This window comes from Berghia stephanieae, chromosome 1, assembly GCF_034508935.2.
Source record: "Berghia stephanieae isolate SIO BIC M18660-M18661 chromosome 1, UCSD_Bste_1.3, whole genome shotgun sequence".
Classification (NCBI taxonomy): Eukaryota; Metazoa; Mollusca; class Gastropoda; order Nudibranchia; family Aeolidiidae; genus Berghia; species Berghia stephanieae.
In genome coordinates this window covers 25813253-25830752 of record NC_088360.1, presented here as the reverse complement: position 1 = coordinate 25830752, position 17500 = coordinate 25813253, and the positions used below count along the sequence as shown (strand labels likewise).

Sequence of the window (17500 nt, the reverse complement as noted above, 5' to 3'; positions counted from 1 at the left end):
AACTCACACACACACACACACACACACACACACACACAAAGGTAAAACATCCGAGAGAAAACATCACCTACTTCATAGATCAGTCGTTACAACAAAAACTCCCGTCAGTAAACTTCTGAATCATTCTGTTAAAAAAATCACAGAACATGAATATCCACACAAATGAAAGAAAAAACGCAAAAAACACAAAGGCCTGAAACAAATAAATGAAAATGTTTGGATCAAATCTGTCTGCGCATAGATACATATTTGCAAAGCTGATGATAACCAAACGCAGTTATGTGCGTGGTTTCACATCTTTTAATAATGGAGAATAGTTTGCGTTGGTTTCAGAATCTATCTATGGTAACAATTAGAGTCTAGACCTAATCCATTTAGATCATCAGACAATTTGATCGAATTGTTGCACGAAAGTATAGAAACGTTCAGTATCCATAATGATGATGATGATGATGATGATGATGATGATGATGATGATGATGATGATGATGATGATGATGATGATGATGATGATGATGATGATGATGATGATGATGATGATGATAATAATAATAATAATAAAATAATAATAATAATAATAATAATAATAATAATAATAATAATAATAATAATAATAATAATAAAAGAGTAAGAAGAAGAAGAAGAAGAAGAAGAAGAGAAGAAGAAGAAGAAGAAGAAGAGAAGAAGAAGAAGAAAGGAAGAAGAAGAAGAAGAAGAAGAAGAAGAAGAAGAAGAAGAGAAAGAAGAAGAAGAGAGAAGAAGAGAGAAGAGAAGAAGGAGAAGAAGAAGAAGAAGAAGAAGAAGAAGAAGAAGAAGAAGAAGAAGAAGAAGAAGAAGAAGAAGAAGAAGAAGAAGAAGAAGAAGAAGAAGAAGAAGAAGAAGAAGAAGAAGAAGAAAAAGAAAAAGAAAAAGACATATAAGTAAGAGCCTTAGTTTCGTGTATAACACATTACGAGCTCGATAGAAGAAAAATAATGATATCTACGTCTTTCTAAAACTGAAGCAAATGGGAGAAGAAGAAATAAAAAATAGAAAGAAAGACAGAAATATAAAAAGAAAAAGGATGAAAATACAGTCATACAGTCTATCCCCCTTTTAACGGCCACCCGAATTCCACAAATCCTCGTACTCGTTTTCCACGAACGGTGGGATTGAATTACCGGACCAACGCATGACTCGGAGTCCCATTATCTCAATTCAACACAATCAATTTCGTAGTTTTTGGTACAATCCGTCAGCAAACCGTAATTATATCGTTGTATCACGGCCATATTGAAATCAACTTTTGTTTGGCATTAGTCAGAGGATATTTTAAAACAAATAAATAAAAGAGATTGCTTTCCACTAATGTATCACTCAACAACAACAATAACAACAACAAAAGATAAACACACAAACACATATACACACCAAGACATATACGCACACGTACACACACACGAGTATAAACACACGTACACACAAGCACACACAGAGTGAGAGAGAGAGAGAGAGAGAGAGAGAGAGACTGGCATAAAGAGAGAGAGAGAGAGAGAGAGAGAGAGAGAGAGAGAGAGAGAGAGAGAGAGAGAGAGAGAGAAAGAAACAGGAAGGAGGAATATTTCGTAAAGCATATTTACTAATCTTTAAAAGCAACAAACATTTTTCTTCCCAACCTACACACTCCACCATCCATTCTTATCCATCCTGCAATAGGACAGGATCGTTTTAATGCCTATTGGACTGTAGATTGCCGAAGGGGTCCAATCTCGGGCTGCCGTCTGTATAAGTGGTGAAAGAAAGAAAGAGTGACAGAGAGGGAGAGAGAGTGAGAGAGAGAGGACACAGAGAGAGAGAGAGAGAAAGAGAGAGAGAGATAGATAGAGAGAGAGAGAGAGAGAGAGAGAGAGAGAGAGAGAGAGAGATGACAAGAAGACTGATTTGCCCCCCGGATATCATCATCAGCTGGTATTAGTGTTGCAACTCTATCCAAAACTGGGTCAACACCAGGAGCTTAGAGGCCCAATAAAGACAGCGGCGGCACTCACAGATCGTTTCAGATAGAGATTGAACGAGTGAAGATGGAGGGGGGAGGAACAGAGGGAATGAAAGGAGTGAGAGTAAGGGGAGACGCAGACAGATAGGAGGAGAGACACACAGAGATAGCCGGGAGGAGGGGAGAGAAAATTGGGAAGGGAGAGAGGGAGGGGGGGGTAGAAAGAGAGAACAGAGAGAGAGAGAGAGAGACGGAGAGAGACAGAGAGGCAAGAGAGAGAGAGAGAGAGAGAGAGAGAGAGTAGATGATATCGACTATCGACTTATAATTAAGTGGGATATGGTTGTGCATTATTTTCATTATCCTACACTTGAAATGACGTGAGACCGAGAATACCAGTATTACATTTTAATATGTTTATTCAAATTCAATCAGTATTTCTTTTATTTTTGTCTATTTTTTATTAACATTTTATATCTTTTTGGTTTGTTTTGTTCTTTATTTTTCTCTTTCACATTTCGCAAGTCCACCTTGTACGATATTTTAATTTTATATCATACTTTCTTTAAATGGAAACAAACCATCGGTAATGTTAATCGAGGCAAAATCTAAACACAGATAACATGAATTTCCCGATATTTCGTAATCTCAGACAAGCGCCATACAAAAATTAAATTATCACTCTTTATTGAATCAAGTAAATGATAATTTACCACAAAAATATTATTCAAATAGACATGTCACAGAATAAACAGATAATAAATTGTTTATAACACCCAGATGTTTGCAACTACAATTTATCCAGGTCTCAGACGATGTGGAAAGAACGTATGATGACGGGAAGAAAAACGTGGCCCTTAAAAAAGAATGCTTAAAATACCGTGGGCGAATACATAATTTGTTCAAAGTCGAAGACACCGAAACGAAGTGAGAACTAAACAAATTCATTTTAAATCGCCTTGGCGTGAAAAGAGAGATGGAAGAGATTTATTTTTTTAACTTCTAAAAACTAGGACCTGGAAGATCCAGTCTTGAGAGCTTTAGACAAGGTGACAAGATGAGGGTCATTTTGATCGATCGATTAAAAAAAAAAAAAAAAAAAAAAAAAAAAAAAAAAAACAAGAAAGAGTTTTTGGCTAAAACCTTTAAAAAATGTTTTTCTTCAGAGCATGGCAGTTTAGTTGAGAATTGGATTCAACAGTCTGATGTCACGTCGCCCAGCAACGGCGGCCATCGTGTTCTAAACAAAGAAAATCGGTACTTTTCATTCTTCATGCTGACTAGAACGTTTCATATGTCTTGTGATCAGAATGTGTAAAAGTCAAAACATGATCAGATTTATAATGGGGGGGTTTTCCCCCCTCTGGACACGCTTTTATGCTAGTCGGAGAAATATTTCATAAGAAATCCGCCATTGTTCCGATAGTTTAGAGTCAGTTACTAAGTTACCATGCGCCATTACGAGGGAAGTGACGTTACGTAATTTTAAAGAGAATTGGCTCCAGAATATGGCACAGGTACCATCCTGCCATGATGAAATGTACAGGGGGGCGTGTGGGAAGTATGGAAAGGGGGGGGGGAAGAGGTGACATGTAATAATATCATCACACCCTTAATCGGATACATATTATAGGCGGTGGCGACATGTCCAATGTTACGACTAGGCTTGACTGAGAAGTCTTGACGCCTATTGAATATCTCTGATTGTATTGAACTCACTAACTATACATGTGCGTAATATATTCTTCTATTATGTCACCCAATTTTGTTTTAAAATCATTTTGTTTAAATTGAGTTTTTATATAGCGCAATATCCACTGAATGTGCTCAAAGCGCAACACGTAACATGTAAAACGGGACATGACGCCTGTCAGGCGATAATACATTTTTTTTTTCCGGACAAAGACAACGCTGTTTACGGCCAGGTACTCATTTTACACCTGAGTACGGTGAGAGAATGTGAGTAAAGAGCCTTTTCCAAGGACTCAACTATGCGCCGAGCGAGGCTCGAACTCAGGACCTTCCGATCCGAAAGCGAGTGTCATACCACTTGACCACATAGCCGCTATTTCTTGATCTTAATTTATCTTATTTGAAAGAAACACACACACATACACCCACACACACACATACACACACACACACACACACACAAATATACAATAAACAGCGTGAGTGTGACTGAGTTCCTTACTGCAGAGATGAAACGTGTTTATAGTGACTCGTCAGTTGGTATTCGAACAGCTCAAAGGTGTTTTACTGGAACTGGTGCTGTCTCCACTAACATTAATGAACAGGCTCGTCCAAAAATTGCACTAACCGCAGAAAATCAACAACAACAATAAAATTTACAAACTTAATCGAAGTAATCGCTGGATCAAATAATCTGATAATTTCAAAAAAGGCTTGGAATTTCAGAGGGAAGAGATGGATATACTTTTTGAGAAATCCTGGGTTACAGAAATGTATGTGTCCGTTGGATACCGAGAATGCTCACATAAACGCATGATTGAAAGAGGAAGTTTTCTTGAAGTCGTAGAACCCATTACAATTGGATTCAATAGTCTGATTCACGTCGCCAGGCAACGGCGGCCATCGTGGTTCTAAACAAAGAAAATCGGTACTACTTATTCTTCATGCTGGCTAGAACTTTTCATAAGTCTTGTGATCAGAATGTGTAAAAGTCAAAACATGATCAGATTTATAATGTTGTTTGTTTTTTTTTCCTCTGGATACGCTTTTATGCTCGTCGGAGAAATATTTCATAAGGGCGTCCGCCATTGTTCCGATAGTTTAGAGCCAGTTACTAACTTATCATGCGTCATTACGGGGGAAGTGACGTTACGACTGTTGAAGCGTATTCTTAAGAGTTAAGAAACACCTCAAGAGGGCAGAATTTGGCGAGGTGTAGGCGGAGGTGACTCGCTGGTGTAATTCTTCTTCCACACGATGTAGATAATAACTAGTGCATCAATTGGCAACTCTGTGTGTGTGTGTGTGTGTGTGTGTGTGTGCTTGTGCTTGTGTGTGTGTGTGGATGGGAAGGGTGATTGTGCTGAAATTTAAATGATGATAAACGGAAAGGACATAAAATGTGCTGTGTTTTGATACCTTTGTCAATGTCTCATCTATTATCGTTTTGAAAATACAAGAGCCGCGTCGAGCCTTTTCGGTCTTCCCTTGTTACTAATTTAATGAGATGACGATGACGACGAGGATGATGATGATGATGATGATGATGATGATGATGAAGATGATGATGATGATGATGATGAAGATGACTATAATGATGATGGCCGTCTAAATTCTGAATATAGCAGGTACTGGAGTTCTGTTGTTTTTTGTTTTTGTTTTGTTGTGTGTGTGTGTGTGTGTGTGTGTGTGTTTGTGTGTTTTTTTTGTTGTTTTTTTTGTGTGTGTGTTGCGGGTTTGTTTTTTTTTATAATTTTTATATTATTATTTTTTGTTGGTGGGGGGGGGGGGGGGTTTACATAGCTAAACATCCACCAAAAGAATCCTAAGCAAAGACGACAGTTAACATATATACCATGCCGAGACACGACGCTAATAATGCAATCGTCTCACTCAAGGCAAGCACAGAAAGCCATTGAGAAAAGTACAGATGAAATATGAAAAGAGACCCTACCAGCAGAGCCCTAACCCCCCACCACCCCCCCCACCCCCAGCCCCTATAGATAGAATGCGCTTGGCCAAGGAGTTCACAACATTGCCATCCGGAAGTATAACGGACCAACACACAAACTCTGTGTAACCATGAACTTTTATAGTCTGGTTAATACAGTTTAGTGAGAACAACTCACAAACGCGGATGGCAAAAACAATAACAAAGGCCTGAGTGACGTCATCTTCGAACTATCTATACCGCCCGTTGTGGAAATATATCTCACCTGGACGTTTGTCTGATGTGGTGTCGTCATCTTTCGAGTCCAAATCGTTGACGCTGTAAGAACGAGACAGAGACAGCATTCTCATGGCCACACGGAAATGGTAACGGTGATGTAGACAAGAGGGGGAGAATTGAAGAAATTGAACCCGAGCAGCTAGAGTACTGATCCAATGTTAAAATATACCATAATGTACCAATCCGGAGTCAACTGTTTTAGAGATTTCTCCGTTCAAGAATAACTGCAAGACTGATTCCATTTGAGAACGTAACTTGGTCCAAACATCACATTCAACTAAATTGAAATAGACATTAATTATAGTTGGGCTGGCGGAGCAGACTGGGGAGATGAAAAACTAACGAACCAGATACACTTCTCGGGATCGATGTAGACATTGGCTTAACTCCGTTGACCGTAGCCATCGTTAACTAATATAGCCTGACACTAGGGTCCACCGGGACTTATCTTTTAACGTCATTTTTTTAGGTTTGTGCAGCGCCCAGTGAGTTGTTGTTAGTAGTGCTCAAGGAAACGAGCGACCCCATTGGCTGAGCTAATGAATACAACTCATGATTTGTTTTCTTTTATGGCGAAAGACTTGTCTTTGGACGTATTTTTTTTTTAGTCAGTGCCAAGCTACTCGTATAAGTTAACGACGGCTATGAGTAGACTGATAAATTAAAAAACTAACAAACAAAAAAAAAACAAAAAAAAACAAAAACAACAACATAATTTTACATATTTGGCCAGTATATTCGCTCTCGAAATAGAATCGATTAAAATGACCCCCAGCTTGCGAAAACTCTCAAACCGGGGTCATCCTTGAAGACTTACTGAAGTCCCAAATTAGAGTCTTTGACAAAGAGATGAGTCGTTTTAATCGACCGATATTTGAAGGGCGAGTTTTCTGGCCAATATCTTTAAAATGCGTTGTCTTTTGTTTTTGTTTTGTTGTTTTTTTATGACCCCCCCCCCCCCCCAAGAGCACGGCAGTTTACTCGTGGTGGAGACACTTGGTTTCTATTTACCTCTTGACGTTAACATGCACACAGCATAGGAACATTGCACAGATATGTAATCTATGAAAGGTAAACTCAAAATTTCTGATGAAATGGAAAATAAATAACCATGATCATCGAAACTGGGAAGGAAGATGGACGGAAATCGCGATGATAGAAGCAGTAGGTTCGTTTGCACATCCAAACAATCGCTGAATGCCAAATGCATCACAATCACATATCCTGTACACATAGCCCTACTATAATACTCCAGTCGGCCATGCCTGTACACCAAGAATGAAGTCAGACGCAGAAAGAAAGCCGACAGATACCTAGTCTTAAGGACAGTTCGCACTGGTTTATTCAGAAAAAGGGTTTAATATGCAACTTAACAATAACCCGAATTCATTTGAGCCATAGGTCTTTCATGTTACGAGAAGAGAACTCTTATTTCGATCACCTGCTTTTTATATTCAACAGAAAATACTTTTTACAACAAATACATAAATCCATATTTCAACATCCATTTGCGACACCCTTAAAATTGCAATATATACTCTTTAGTGTCATCAAATCAAATATATTGTATGTTGGGTAGGGGGGGGGGTCGCGTTTCATGAAGAAAAATAAAACAACAATAGCAACAACAACAATGATAATAAATAGCGAAAGAAACAATAAAATAACTGCTGTCATAAAAAATGAATCACTAAAAACCATCAAATACAAATAGTGTCCTTCGCGTCCATTATTCCATTTCCCATGATTTGATAAAAATCACTAACTAACTGCCACATCCAATAATCGCAGCCATCGTTAACTTTACTTTCAGGAGGCTACGTACGCTCCCATCAGGGTTTTACAATCGACGAAGCCATTTCTAGAGGACACAAAATCGTATTTGCAAAATGTATAGAATGCATCGATGAAAAACGATACAGCACAATGAGCGGTTCAGACACACTCACAACCCTTCATCGACAAAAATCAAGAAATAAACAAAAAACATGGAATTAATACCTGCCACTATTATATTGTTGTTTTTTTTTGTTTTTTTTTTTTTTTTTGTTTTTTTTAGCCAAATAAAAAGAAGAAGATGGCGTTGGCTGGGTCATGTGGCCAGAATGGAAAAAGGGTCACTTCCCAAGACAGCCTTGTACTGGACAGCAGATGGGAAGAGAAAGCGGGGAAGACCCAAAGAAACCTGGCGAAGGACGATGGAGAAAGAATTAAAGGAAGCAGGCCTGTCCTGGAATACAGCCACCGCAAAAGCAGCCGATCGCAAAAAATGGAGATGTCTGGTGGATGCCCTATGTGCCTCAAGGCCCGAAGAGGATTAAGTAAGTAAGTACTATTATATTGTTAAGACATTTCATTCCGTTTAGAGGCTAATTGTTGTAAATATTGTTTTGTTTCTGTTCTTTGTTTTATTTTTATGTTATTGTTTTGTTTTTGTTTTTGTATTTATTTATTTTTTTTTTTTGGGGGGGGGGATTTTTTTGATTTGTTTTTGTTGATTAAAAGTCTGATCCCAAAACGTTCATAACCTAACTCCGTACATCCTCTCCATTAATTTTACACATTCGCTAATATTATGTCACCAATCGTCAAAACGGTAATAATCCCGAGTTAACCCGACGTTTAAAATTAAACTCTAAGTTTAACTTATAATATTCGAGTTTAAATAAGTATACTGTATTATGATGATATCATTCTCTAACCGTGTATACGGGGGGAAAAAAATGATTTCTTTGTTTTCAAGCTAACAATGTTCAGATCGATTTTCCCGTAACAAATAGCACTATTATTAACAATGTATTGTTTTGAAACAAGAACACGAGCAATACTGTTTTTTTTGTTTTGTTTTTGTTTTTTTTGTTGTTTGTTTTTACTTTTTTTTTTTTTTTTTTTTGGGGGGGGGGGAATGGCGGGTTGGGGTTTGTTGCTTTGTTTTGGTTTTTTTTTTGTTTGTTTTTTTACAATTCTGTAGAACTGTCAAAACGGTTAGAGAATGACACCGTAGCAGTTTTGTCCTTCTGAAACACACACACAAAAAAAAAGGAAAAGAAAAAAATGGATTATAAAAAAATCCAATTTTGGATCATTTTGAATTAAGGGTCAAATCTATTCCTTTAATTTATTCCAACATTATACCATCCTGACGCGATGGGTCACATATATTATTATTATTATGACTATTACTATTACTATTATTATTATTATTATTATTATTATTATTATTATTATTATTATTATTATTATTATTATTATTATCCACTCCGGGCATCACCCAGCCAACCAAAGATCCAGCACAACCGTTCTTTGCTTCACTTCATTTCACTGATACTGATACCACTAAAAAAAGAAACCGATCTATACAAAAGAGAATATCCTCCCGGGAACAATGCAAATAGTGATAAGAGTTCCAATTAACACAGGAAAATGCCCCACTGGGTAACAGTATGTATAACCTGAACGACGGAACGCACGCACTTAATGACTTAATGTTGTCCTCGCCTTCATGCTCATGGTCCGCCACAGTCCGGTATGCCAGGGAATTTTGTTCACAAAATGCCAAATAAGTCAGAGGAAAAGTGCCAAATAGTCCGGGAGAGAAACGCCATGTGTTTGGGGTTTTTTTGTTTTTGTTTTTGTTTTTTTTTAAGCACCCCTTCTTTATGCTAAAAAAAAAATTAGACAAATAGATAAAAACCTATGCACATCAAATCAGAAATATTTTATTTTATTTTCTTATCCCGCAGCCATAGAATTTTACATTGTTTTGTCCAGTTTAGGGGTGAAAATTAGCATATATTGCAGCAATACTGTGAATTTGTATACATATATTATGAATGAAATTGACGTCACTCGACATTCTATTGTGTTTAGACCGCCAGTTGGGTGGTTAGTCCTCACTAAGGTCCCGTCAAGTGTTAGACATAGTTTTGTTTGTTTCAGAGCTGTCTTGGTTTATGCAAGCTGCAAATATATTCATGGCTCAAGCTGAACAAAATGACCTATTGTGCTGATGTATTGATAGTATGCGCTTTGCGAAGAAGCTCATAACATTGCCATCCGGAAGTATAACGGACCAACACACAAAACTGTGTGTATCCAAGAACGTTTATAGTCGGGATAATACAGTTCAGTGAACATTACTCACAAACGCGGATGGCAAAATATAACAACAAAGGCTTGAGTGACATCATCTTCGAACTATCTATAGATAGTATGCGCTTGGCTAAGAAGCTCATAACATTGCCATCCGGAAGTATAACGGACCAACACACAAAGCTGTGTGTATCCATGAACGTTTATAGTCGGGTTAAAACAGTTCAGTGAGCTTTACTCATAAACGTGGATGGCAAAAAACAATAACAAAGACCTGAGTGACGTCATCTTCGAACTATCTATATTGGGAAGCCTGATGAGATTTTTGTTTTATGCGTATGTAGGTAATTTTGAGCACATTTTACAATGTGACCTATGACTCGAGAAAATGGAAATACTATTGATGCAAGGCTAAAAAAAAAAACCAAAAAAAAATAACACTCATAACATCTGCAACCCAAAATAACGTACCAAAACACAAAACTATGTCGTGTCACCTTTAACATTTATTGTCTGATTCATACAATGTAGTGAAAACTAATCATATAATGTCTGACCAAAAACAATACCAAAGAGCTGAGTGACGTCATTTTCGTTCCTTTTTTTATTTCGTCCCCATTAGACGGTAAAATTAAGTGATTTTCACAAAGAGCAAAAATGTCAACAGCTACAAAAAGCGCTTTTTAAACAATAATATTTATTTGGTATTCAAAACGCCGAACTGGCAACTCTTGTTACGGCTGTGGAGGAGAAGATGACGATCTTACATTATTGGTAGGTGAGCAGTTGGTGGTGGGGATGCGATTCCAAGTACTCTCTCTCTCTCTCTCTTTCTCTCTCTCTCTCTCTCTCTCTCTCTCTCTCTCTCTCTCTCTCTCTCTCTCTCTCTCTCTCTCTTCGTCTCCCGCATTTCCACTTGCACTCGGGCCTATTTAACAAGAGAAATAAGCCGATTTAACAAAACGATTAATCACAATGCATCGGGTTAAACTCTGGCTCCATGAGACTGACGGCTCAAAAAGGACCACTTCCACTTCTGCGGCTATGTGGTCTAGTGGTATGACACTCGCTTTCAGATCGGATGGTCCTGGGTTCGAGCCTCGCTCGGCGCATAATCGAGTCCTTGGAGAAGGCTCTTTACTCACATTCTCTCACCGTACTCATGTGTAAAATGAGTACCTAGCCGTTAACAGTGTTGTCTCTGTCCGAAAAAAAAATGTAATATCGCCTAACGGGCGTCATGTCCCGTCCTAAATGTTAAATGTTGCTGTTGACCAGGGACCCCTTGTAAAGCGCTTTGTTCACGTTTAGAGGATATTGCACTATATAAAAGCTCAATTTTAAAGCTCAACTTTTAGATGTTCTAAAGAAAGTCTCACATTTGAGACGTTTTAGACCAGATCTACGTCATCTCCATTAATCGATATAAAAGTTGATAAAAGCTTTTTGCCCAAAAAGTAAATCGATACGCTATCTGTCAGAACCGTGTCCGTGCGTAACCATCGTTATGTTATAGCCTGACACTGAAACCCAAAAAGACTGGCATTTTGAGGTCATTATTTGGTTTTTGCACCGCCTAGTGAGTTTTCGTTAGTAGAGCTCATGGAAACAAGTGGTCCCATAGGTTGAACTATTGAATACAACTCACAATTTGTTTTCATTTGTGGCCTAAGACTGGCATTTTGACGTCATTTTTTGGTCAATGTCAGGCTTTAAGTTAACGAAGGCTACGGTCCGTGTCAGGATTGGGGACTACTTAGATTCATCAACGATCTGGTTTTTGTTTTGTTTTGTTTTTAAGGGTTTTACGGCGCTTGCAACACATTTAGGTTATATCAGCGCCAGTAAAAAGGAAGAAAATGGGATAGTAAAAAGTTCTAAAATTACAATTAAAGCACCCAAGAAAAAGTAAGACATAGGGGAACTGGGAACAAATAGGGATCAGATGTAGATTCCAAGAGCATACCACCAATGCACCTAGTTTGAGATCACTTATAAGTCTCATCCGGACACAAGCACAAAATCCAACAAAGAGGAATACACTCAAATGCCTACAGTATACATGAAAAATAACAAAAAAATACATTACAGAGAGATGATTTACAAGGAAAATAATATCATCTCCCACAACAATAACTATGCATTTGACTGTTTCCCTCCCAGCTTGGACTCCGGCCAGGGCCAGGACAAATCCAAGTAATCTCATGCAAAGACAAAGACAGAAAGCATGTTGGAAAACAGATATAAGGGGATAGAAGACACAGTATGTAACCCCTTGCCCACTGATCTGGTTTTTGAAAACATCTGGATCAATCAATGTACGATTACTCGGTAGAGCACACTCATCACATGCAAAAAGAACGGAGATCGATTCCGGTCGGGTGAAGTCCAGATTTTTTTTTTTTTTTTATATGACCACCCCCTCCCGCCTCCCACTGTCAACCCAGCATTGATAGAGTAGCTGAGTCTGTTATATCTGTCGGAAAGAGAGTCCAGTTACTGGCAGCAAGTAATTGCTATTGTCACGCTATTGAAACAGGGATAAACCCCAGCTCTATGGGTCTAATTGATCTGAACTTATCAAAATTCTGTCGTAATGTTAACATTTTGGCCAGAAAACTCGTAGGTTCAAATATCGAGTAATGAAAAATAATCATGTGGGGGAGGGGGGGGGAGGAGTTGCTTGCTATAGCCAAGGGAGATAACGCCTGTAATCAAGACAACGGTATTGTCTTGAAAGAGTTACCTCCCTGGGCATAACTGACCGATTTCTCATTTCATCTTGGTTACGTTTGATTCAGAAATTTTATCATTTCAGCCTCAAAATAAAATTTATAAAAAGTTTTATTTCAAAAGATTACTAAAGGAGCAAACTGAAAAAGCAGGGGTTTTGTTGTTTTTTTTTAAACCCAACGATTTTAATAATAGTTGCAAAAAAAATAATAATAATTGTTTAATGGCTGTCTCCAAAGATTGAATGTAGTTGAAGTCACCCTTCTCTTTGTTATTGATCAGTTCTCGTTATATTCTCTCGATCAGATCTATAGACGCTAAAGTTAAAAGTTGCACAAAGTTTAATGTGAAGTATTATTAATCTGGTGGGCAGTTCTGGTGAGTATTTTTCTGAAACGTATACCATCAAAAATGTTTAATGTTTATTTCTTGCCACACATAATTTATTCATTCATTAAATCAGATGGAGAACAAAAATAAAACCAAAACTACCCTTTGAGCGGGTGTCCAAATCCTAGTCTGGAGATGTAAGAGATTGATCTATCTATGTGATCTTGAGGTATGACACTCGCTTTTGGACCAGGATTCAAGCCCTGCTCTGAGTAGCACACAGTTGAGAATTTGAGTCCCTGGAAAAGGCTCTTTATTCATATTCTCTCACCATACCTAGGTGTAAAAAAGTACCTGGCCGTTCAGCATTGTCTTTACTAATCGAAAAAGAAAATTGTAGTATCACCTAACAGTAACAGACAAATATGCTTCATCCTATTTGTTAAATGTGAAACCCTTTATAAAGCACGTTGAGCAGTTCTAGTGGTTATTACTCAATATAAATGCTCAGGTAATAAGTAAACTTCCCCTGTGACTGTCAGCCTACAACATTCAGGGTCAGATAGAGAACCAACAGTTTGAGGTTCCAGTCACAATCTTCACCACTTCAGAGAGAAGTCTGGACCATTAGAGAATCAGAAGTCTCAGGTTTAAGAATTTGTGTGGCTATGTGGTCTTGTGGTATGACACTCGCTTTTGGGATCGGAAGGTCCTGGGTTCGAGCCACGCTCGGTGCATAGTTAAGTCCTTGGAAAAGGCTCTTTACTCACATTCTCTCACCGTTCTCAGGTGTAAAATGAGTACCTGGCCGTTAACAACAAACATTGTTTCTGTCCAAAAGGTGTCATGTCTCATCCTACAAGTTAAGTGTTGCTGTTGGCCATCAAACAAACGTGAGCAAACCGAGTGTAAATAATCATGCCTGAGATATTTTCTAAAATAAAGAAAAAGAGAGTGTTTAAATCGGGCTCCAACCCCAGAACCCTCCAGGTCAAAGTGCAATGTCTTAACTACTCGACCACTTCAATCCCTATTCAATTTAATGTTTAACTAATAAATTTGAGTCATTCAATGCACACTGAGGCAGTAAATTTTTGTATTTCAAAACAAAACATTCAAATTTCCTACAACTGATCATTTTGACTCCAAACTCTTCTTCTTGTTCATTCTGACACAATACTAGATTTACGAAGACAGTGGGTGGGTCATAAATATGGAATTAGGCATGGTCAGTAACCGGCAACAAAATAAAACTTTAAGTAGGTAGCATGGCATTTGGGGGTAACCTGTACCAAATAGAAAGGGGTTGGGGGGGGGGGGTGTGTACCATGGCCAAACTTCAATAGAAAGGGAGTCAGAATAGAAGGCTGCGGGGGGGGGGGGGGGGGGGGATGCGCATTTTGGGCATTTCTAATTTAGACGAGGCAAGAAGTGGTGTATAAAATAGTTTTCTTTCAATCATTTATACTGCTAGTAAAATACCAGCAACAGCATTGAGAATATCTTTTTCGAAATGATTTAATTATAAAAATTGAACAACATGCTATTTTTTTTCAGGTTTTTTTGTTTTGTTTCCATTTGGTAGACAAACATTCTGGGAAAAAAATAGACAGGGGTGCGGCATTTATTTGATACTGTAGAATTGTTCAGGTGGTAGACCACTCGCTTCACAATCAAAGAGCCCAAAATGGATCCTGAGTAAAAATCGAGATGGGGTGGATAGTTCTATTACATCTGGTGGAAAGTACTTTGTTATAGACTAGTGTCATTTCCAAAGGGTAGCAAGCAATTGTTATTGTCTGTTTCACAGTAAAGGAACCAGAATAAATGCTGGCTCAATGGGTTTTGTGGCTTCGCAAGGCTACTTTTTTTAATAGAGTATAAAATTTAGCTTCCATCCTCCAGGACCTTTGTTCAAATCTCGCAGTGGGTGAAGCAATGTTGAGTCCTTGGAGAATACTCTTTATTCATTCTCTCACGGTTATCACGTGTGAAATGAGAATCTAGCAGCTTACAGTATTGTCTCCGTCAAAAATACTTAAAAGAGCACTTTACAAATGACATGTCTCATCTTACAAGTAAAACGATGCAGATTGCCTTGATCATATTAAGTGGAAATCGCGTTTTTTTAAATATCAACTTTATCTGGGACCTTGGGCGGAGGGGGTTTTTAATGGGGGGGGGGGGGGGGGGTTGTTTATTCAAATTATTGTGACAAAAGCACAAAAGCCTTCAAGCCAAGTTTTTCATATCTTTTTGAAAAAATAAAAAATTATCCAATGAAAATCATGCGCACGCGTCTTATAAAGAAAGTCTCCTGCGATAAAACATAACACAAAGTAAGAAAAATACATTTAACTCCTCCATAACCCTATGATGACAAGATTGAATTTTCTTTCTATCATCATACTTTTTTCAATCATGTATCTATAATCTAATTACAGACCGACTTATTTTCAAAGAAAGAATACTGTTTCTGCCACCAAAACAAAAAAAAACAATTATATATAAATCTTGAGAAAATCCAAATTTCAATTATAAAAACATGTAGCAACCAAAAATATGATTTCCAATTTCATGTGTATATAAATATGAACTAGAGATGATCTGATTACGATCTGTAGTAGACTTTCATCAAATGTCAAAAATTGACAAATGACAAACACTATGGCGTGCCCTCTAACTAGAAATCGTGTTTTGTGTGTATTCTTATATTGCTTTTTAGCTTTGTTAACATCAAAAATTGGAACACATACCACCTCTGTCAACAAAAATATTCTAAAATCTAAAATAATATTTTAGCAGAACATCTTTTTAACCATTTATAACTTTTACAAAACTGATAAGAATTTTTTAACCTCCTGAAAAATTGTAAAATATACTTTACATACAAGCTTTCCCTGTTTCAGATTTCATTAATATAAGATTATCACATTAAAATACTTTAAAATAGAAGAAGGGAACTTTCAATCTGGCCAAACATGCACTTCTGAGTAAAAAACTGAGTTAAATTTTTTTGGAAAAACTGAAAATATCCGAATGTTTTAATTACTTCTGTCTATTAATGGTTTAAAAATTCAAATCAATAATCACGCCAATAAATGTTAGAAAAGAGATGCAAGTTATCGGCCGGTCGCCCACACAATTTTTTTTTTTAAATATAAATTTATATAAAAATAATAATAATTTAAAAAATTGAAATATAAAACCAGAAAATAGAAGTTGCATTGAAGGTAAAATAACGTTTTAGAAAGACCTTATTAATAATTAAATGTGGTGAACAGTCAGGTGGCTCCGTAGCGCAGTGGACAAGCTGTCAGACTCCAACCTTGAAAGTACCGGGTTCGATTCCCATTGTTGACATTTTTTTTTTTTATTATTTACTTTGTTTTTGTTTGCTTTTTTTCTTTCTTTTTTTTTTTTTTTCAAAAACTTTTTATCATGTTTTTTAAAAGCTTTGATTTTAATTTTCTAAAATTATTTATTTGAGATCAGTATTTGTGTGCCATGTTTCTTTTTACCTTTGATTTGTTTAATTATTGTTATTATTCTTTAATTTATTATCATTGTTTATCGGTAATCACTAGGCAGCGTGCTAAACTACAATCTAAAACTATTTAAACCTCATGGACGTATGCAGCAACATTTTCATCAATTTACCATCACCGCCAATGGAGGTGCATAAAAACGGTCCGTTTTTGTACACCTCCAATAGAGGTGTATAAAAACGATGCATTTTTGTACACCTCCAACGGAGGTGTATAAAAACGCCACCTATAATTTTCTCTCCGTGTCCAAAGAGGGCTCAGCATGCATTATCTAATAAAAAACAAACTTGACAGTAATTATCTCAAGGTTTTGTTCTTGTTGCTTGTACGTATCTTTGATTTTCATTTCGTATTAAAATAGCGTCATGATTTTTTCCGTTTTTACATAATTCTCCCACCATATCTGGCCCTGCGGTTTTATGCATTTTAAAAATGAAAGAACAACAACAAAAACATACAGGCAAGCAATGAATAATAGAAGAAAAAACTCGCCTCTTTAACATAAAGAAACAGTTCCATATAAACGAAAATCTTGGTCTCCCTAGCCAAAATCGACCAATATGGCTAAGGAGACCAAAATCTTGGTCTCCCTAGCCTCGACCTTTTGAAAAAGTCAGTCAATCAGATCACGTTCAAGCACACTCATTTGAAGAGTAAAAAAAAAAAAAGAAAAAAAAGAAAAAAGGCCAATGTTGTGAGTGAATGAGGTAATTAAACCAAAAAAGAAAAGTCCTTACCAGTATCCTTGACGTAGATTATAGGTCTTAAATTATTTCAGCCCAGAGTCTAATTCAAATCCAAGTTTTCTGGATTTCTCACTCCAAGAAAGAACAGAAAGTCCAGTCAGTAGTAACACTGACTCACTTGAAATTGAACTTGGCCAGACAGTACTGTGTTTGA

The 17500-nt window shown here is 37.1% G+C and overlaps 1 protein-coding gene across 1 annotated transcript in view; it reads right to left on the bottom strand.

Moving 5' to 3' along the window:
* The window catches only part of LOC144971013 (protein FAM135A-like), a 62398-nt gene that overhangs the window by 44514 nt on the left and 384 nt on the right, over positions 1–17500 (bottom strand). The window contains exon 1 of the mRNA XM_078911305.1: positions 17338–17500. This exon is cut by the window's right edge and continues 384 nt beyond it. The gene's annotated coding sequence lies outside the window, so the exon portion shown is untranslated. The remainder of the gene's footprint in view (positions 1–17337) is intronic.